The 6,799-nt window shown below is 40.2% G+C and overlaps 1 non-coding gene across 1 annotated transcript; it reads right to left on the bottom strand.

Moving 5' to 3' along the window:
* Positions 1–6,023: 6,023 nt before the first annotated feature.
* LOC118490847 lies at positions 6,024–6,130 on the bottom strand. Its single transcript, XR_004890072.1, has one exon. It is a non-coding gene; the product is annotated as a small nucleolar RNA R71 (small nucleolar RNA).
* Between the last annotated feature and the right edge of the window lie 669 nt (positions 6,131–6,799).

Below are 6,799 nucleotides of genomic sequence, written 5' to 3' on the forward strand. Positions count from 1 at the left end.
TTGGGAATGTCCAAGGATTCTTTACTAAATTTAGTTATATAATCCCTTAATGATTCATTATGACTTTGAGTTACCCTATATAAATCACTAGTTAATCTTTCAAATTTTCTACTACAAGAGAATTGGTTATTGAATAAATTAACTAAATTAGCAAATGAAGTAATAGAGTAAGGGGGAAGACTTAGCAGCCATTTAAGAGCTGATCCAGTAAGAGTGGATCCAAATCCTTTACATAGGCATGCTTCCTTTAACTTTTCCGGGATTGGATTGATCTCCATCCTCTCCCTGTATTGTGCTATGTGCTCCTCAGGATCCGTTGTACCATCATACAGCTTCATAGTAGGGATATGGAACCTTTTGGGTACCTCTGCATCACAAATCGGTGGTGCAAAACGAGACACCTTATGGCTTCCATCTGCAATCTCCGGGATAGGCTTGACTACCCCTGGAACACTTGAGATCATATCTTTTAGCTTCTGCAACTCCCTGGCCATAGCATGATTGACACCTGTATCCTGCATGAATCCATGGTTAGTGGTAAGATAATTATTTAAAGTGTTACCTCCCATTGAGTTCAAGTTAGGAATATTGGGTGTGAATCCATATTGCTGGGATTCTGGGATAACGGAGGGACCAGTGGAAGCAATGGTCTGCATTGGAATGAAGTCCCCTTGATGAACATCTAGACTTCCTGTTTGCAAACTTTTTAGGGATCCTGGCATCTGGAAGGATCCTGGTATCTGGGATGATCCTGGAACGAAGGAGGATCCTTGAACCTGGGACGATCCGGGAACAAAGAAGGATCCTTGAACCTGGGATGATCCTGGAACAAAGGAGGATCCTTGACCCTGGGATGATCCTGGAACAAAGTAGGATCCTTGAAACTGCTGTGCTCCCGGATAGGCTCCTGAATTCATGAAGGATCCCATATGCTGGGGATAGGATCCTGCCGGCTGAAAGTGTGAGCCTGATGCCTGAGTCATTGCTGCCGATCCGAGGTGCAATCCTCTTGATTCTCCCATAATTTGCATGTCTGGGACTCCCGATGGCTGAGAAGTGATCATTGGAGTATCAAAGCTCAAGGATTTGGGCATCAGTGGGGAATGATCCTCTGCCGCTTTCTTTTGTCTTTTGAGATCTCCAATTTCCCTGAGGATCCTTTCATTAGTTTCATCCTGCCGCTGCATACGATCCTTCATCTGCAAAATCAAAGTAAATACGTCACTAGTACTGGGAGTATAAGAATTCATAGCAGAAGAAGATGGAGGTTTAGAGTTAGCAGGAGTTGGTCTCTTCTCAGCATTCTTCTGGGATCCTGCCGGTGGGGGAGGCAGAGTGTTCTGAGACGAGGTGACTGCAGACATCGCCGTGGACGTGTTTTTCAATGATGAAGCCATGTAATTCTTTGAAATGATTTCGAACAAAAGGTTTTCTTAAGAATGAAGCACCAATTGCCCCACGGTGGGCGCCAAACTGTTTTGGTCAAAAATCGCACAAGGATAATGCAACCAAACTTTATGTAAACGGGGTATGATGCTTGGTTTATTGAAAAAGTAAAGGATCACTTTAGTATGAAATATGCAAAGACACAATGATTTATACGAGGAAAAAGCCCTTGATCAATGTATGATCTCCGGCATAAAAAACCTCGGGTGATGGCAACTACCGATCACCCACTTCAATATATCAAAATATGGTTACAACTTCGGATGATAATGAGCTGAGTACAAGGATCACTATCGTAATGTGTGTCTAAGCGTGTGAGAATTGTGTTGTATGTTCTTCCGAATGGGGAAGAGTGTTATATATACAAGTGTAGGTGACCTATTTTAGGTAAAAAGACTAACAATCAGCTCATTACCCCTTTAGAAATAAAAGTAAATCTAGCCTAAATTGTCGCCCTTAAATCATGCCAAGTTTCCATATCCTTTGCAACGTCCATCTCCGATTAAGCACATGCTATAATTGTAAAGACGCGTCCTTTGATCGTGATGTTAAGAGCGGATCCTGCTAGATGTTCCTGCATAATATCATTTAATTCAATGAAGGTAACTGTTAGTATGAGGATCCTATAATGGTCCATGATCCTGATCCTGTAGTCCCGCTGAGGATCACTATCTGCTAAAGAAACAAGGATCACTGGTTAGGATCACATGTAAGGATCATATATCATAAAAATCCAGCCCTAACAAGACTTATGTCATTTTCAGTGTTTTGTTGTTGATGAATATTTTAATGGCATGAAAAGATGAATGACACTGATGAGTTGTTTGAAGATACATATTCAAACACAAAACTTATGTCATTTTGTCTTTCCAAACGGCCACAAAAACACAAGCATGGCTAAGCCAAACCACCAGCGAACATGATTCAAAGAAGAAAGAGACTGATGACAATGAAGATTTGGAAGATGAATTGTTTTTATTTTTATTTTTTTAATTTCCTTTTTCTGTTGTTTGTTATGTATTTTCCAACTTAGAATAAAAATACATTATGTTAATAAAACACCAAACAGTCATAATGCATATGAAACGCCATAAATGGAGTAAAAACGCCAAAAACTCCCAAACTATAATGAAAGTAGTTTGCAGAAGTATTAATTAATAAAAGCTAAAAATGGAAAAAACGCCAAAATCTACTTAAACCCATTCAAAAACGCCAAACTTGGGAGATGGAAAGTCTGTGACCCTAAAAACTCATAAAAAGCTGAACAAAAACAGTAAAAATACACAGTAACTGAATAGACGGCTACTTTATTAATATCATTTATTATAAATAAAATCCTGCCTAAACTACGCGCCAAAAACATCCTATAAGAGAGAGTTCTTTGCACAATCAATTGATCACAAAACCAGAAACAAACGCCATATTTCCTAGAAACCATTCACTTTAAAAACGCCAAAAATAATAGTTAAAAAAGCCACAGATGCAGAACCTCGATTCCGCTATATTGAGTATTTATCTGAATGAAGTTTCACTGAATGGATTCTTCTCTGAGTTGGGTATCTCTATAATCTTTTGCTGAATGAGATGGATAAATATTCAAGATAAAGAGAATGATGACACGGATATGACATCATGTCACTTTGTTCTTGATGGATATATTGATGGCATGAAGGGAACAATACATTAGAGCAGGCGTTGGTCTTCAACATGTCATCAAACAAGTATATATCCACCCACCATAAAGGATGCCACAAAAAAATAAGCATCTTCTAAAGACGGCCGTTATGTAGGAAAATAAGGATCTACATAAGGTATTCAAAAACAGGCTCAAAACGCCAAAAAGGTTAAAGTAGAAGAGGCTGATGACAGTGAAGATTTGGATGAGAAATTAGATTATAATTTTTAATTTTTTTTTCATTTTCTATTATTTGTTATGTAATTCTCTATTGTTTATAATCTAATTCTCTACTATTTTAAAAAAATTGAGTATTGATGTGTGTAAAATGCAACATATAAATTACATCAAATAAGGCATAAAACTAACCCTTTTTTAGTACTAATGTTGGAAAAAGAGTGTTTTTGTCTTCCTTTTGTATTTTCAGGATGAAATGAGCTCAAATTCACAAAAGAAGCAAAAAGACAGCTAATTCTAACATAAATACAAGAAAAGGAACAAAAGTGGATTGCCCGAACCCTCAACGGCATCCTCCCAAGCAGAGAAGAGAAAACAGAAGACTGAACACGCCCCGTGCTCAGCCAGCACGGGGCCGTGCCCAAGAAGCAGCAGAAAAGACAAACCTATAGAAGCTTCTATTGCCCACCACGGGGCCGTGTCCAGTGAGCACGGGGGCGTGGCGAAAGTACAGCAGACGCATTAATTGTAATTGCGAATTACAATTAATGAAGAGAGAGAGTGTCAGACGGGCACGGGGGCGTGTCCAGCGAACACGGGGCCGTGCCCAGCCTTCTGTTCAGCCTATAAATAGGAGTGCTTGGTTTCATTTCAACTCATCCCTTGGCACACCACCTCTCTCACACTTCATCCACCACCCACCACCACCATAACACCATCATCCACCACCATCATCCATTGTTCATCGTAGAGTGTGTGAGTCGTCTCGGGATCCAAGATTGATCGTAAGAGTTCTTGACAATCAAAGGCCATGTTTGCCTAAGTCTCTTACATCACTTGGTGAAGACAAGTGTTTAGTATAATACTTTTTATTTTTAATCTTTTGCACTTTTTATTTGGTTTTGTATTAATGACTTTAATAACTAGTTGCTTATGTTGAAGGTGATCTTTCCTTATCGTTTGTCCGTGGTGTCTTGGCATTATTTTACTATCTATATAAAATAAAAGATTTTCACCATTCATATCTCCATGGTCTATATGGAGGTATGTTGGCTACCTGGTCGGGGGTTAAGGGAACGGTTTGGTAAGGGTCTTGCCCTTGTTCAGCGTTTAGAGGTCCTGCAAGGGACCTGGGTCAATTTTAGTAGGATCTCCTTCAATGCCCATAGGTATTGGATGGCGGGGATCCAAACTCTTTAACCCCCTCATAAGTTAACTACTATTAATACTATAACCCGGCTATTTAGGACTGTATCCCTGCTGACTCAGACTACTTAGTCGAGGGTAATATCACCGCCAAAAGCGGGGCCTACCACAATTTGCATTAATAACTTAATTCATTATCTTCCAATAATCCAACCCTTTAGGATTGTATCCTTGTTGACTCAAACTACTGGGTTGAGGGTAACGTCGCTTTCAAAAGAGGGGCCTACTACAATAACTAAGATAATCTCTTAAACAAGTGCAAAAGTGCGAAAATAATCAAAGGTTATACTAATACACGAGTCGGATCCAAGTGATTCATCTTGTCTATCTGTTTTTATTTTATTTTTATTTTTCAGCATTTAGTTAGTTTTTATTTTCTTAGTTTAAAAAATCTGTTCTAACTTTTTGATTTGATTAGACGTTGAGGATAAACCGGTACGAAAAGCTCTTGTGTCCTTGGACGACCTCGGTATCTTACCAACACTATACTACGTCCACGATGGGTGCACTTGCCCATATGTGTGTTTAGTGTTAGTGAATATCGTGTTTTATAAATTTAAAACTTGGCTAAAAGTGTAAAAGGGCTTAAATATACATTAAAAATATATAACACCTCGCACACATCAAGTTTTTGGCGCCGTTGCCGGGGACACAAGGATTTTAAGAAAGTTAGGAATCAACGGCCTAGTCATATTTTTTATTTTTCTTTTTAATTTTTAGAATTTTCTTAGTTTTTCAGCTTCTGCAGAGCTCAGCACGGCCCGTGCCTGGTCGGACACGGGCCGTGCCCAGCATCGTTACTGGCAGTTTTTAGTTTTCCAAGTTACAGAAGGCTGACCACGGGGCCGTGTCGGTGCAACACGGGGTCGTGTCCAACTTTCCAGTAACTGGGATCTGGAAAACAATTACTGTAACTCCGACCACGGGCCGTGCTCGCTGAGCACGGGGCCGTGGTGAACCTTCTGACCAGCATTCTTTTCTGTTTTTATTGCAGGACTTGGAACCAGACGCCAATCCTACATAGTGTATGAGCTCCAGTTCTAATAAGGACATAAAAGAACCTCTAGAAGAACCCGAACGCTTTCTCAGAAAAAGATTAAAAGCTAAAAGCCAAGAAAAAGTTTCGGGTGATCCACCTCCAATGCCGGACCAACGTACCCTCATGGATTATCTACGACCCACCGTAGGTAACCTAGGCGCCGCTATCAATACACCGAATGTTGAAGCTAATAACTTCGAACTTCGGCCGCATTTGATACAAATGCTCCAAAACTCCGCAACCTTCCATGGGCTTGCGGACGAGGATCCCCATCTACATATTACTAATTTCTTAGAAATATGTGATACCTTTCGGATCAATGGAGCATCAAATGACGCCATCCGCCTCCGAATGTTTCCTTCCTCACTAAAAGACCGAGCAAAAGCTTGGCTCAACGCCCTCCCAGCTGGATCGGTAAACACCTGGGATGAACTAGCCCAAAAATTTCTATATAAGTATTTCCCTCCCGCAAAAACGGCTAAATTAATGACTGAAATTAATACATATTCACAAGAGGACGGGGAATCCTTATATGAAACTTGGGAAAGGTTCAAGGAGCTATTACGCAAGTGTCCACATCATGGCCTTGCGATATGGCAACAAGTATCCACTTTCTATAATGGACTATTGCCACACACAAGGCACACACTTGATTCTAGCTCCGGGGGACTTTTAGGTCATCGCCGCCCACATGAAATATATAACCAAATTGAGGAAATTGCTCAAACCAATTTTCAATGGCACACTCCCCGAGGCAATAAATCTATTGCCCCGGGCGCCCATAAGGTTGATGAAAGCACTTCTTTACAAGCCCAAATCGAGGCCCTTTCTTCAAAAATAAAAAAATTAGAAATGACAAAAACAGTCTCGGTTATGGCTTGTGAAGGGTGTGGTGGGCCACATGAAAATTGGAGTTGTATGAAAGAAACGGACGATCAACAAGAATCGGTAAGCTACATTGATAATAGACCTAGGCCGTCGGGTCCTCCAACGGGCACTTACAACCAAGGATGGCGAAACCACCCAAACCTTGGTTGGAGAGAACCCAGCAATAGTAGTAACCAACAAACCCAACGAACAAACTTTCAACAACCAAGGAATGAGTCACAAAATTTCACTCAACAACAAAGTGGACGAGAAAGGCTTGAAGATACTGTATCTCGCCTCATCTCCGACAATGAAAAGAAAAACTCGGAAATATTTCTACAATTAGAATCAAATTTTAGAAATCAACAAGCTAGTATTCAAAACATAGA

The sequence above is a fragment of the Helianthus annuus genome, chromosome 3 (genome assembly GCF_002127325.2).
Source record: "Helianthus annuus cultivar XRQ/B chromosome 3, HanXRQr2.0-SUNRISE, whole genome shotgun sequence".
In the NCBI taxonomy this organism is placed as follows: domain Eukaryota; kingdom Viridiplantae; phylum Streptophyta; class Magnoliopsida; order Asterales; family Asteraceae; genus Helianthus; species Helianthus annuus.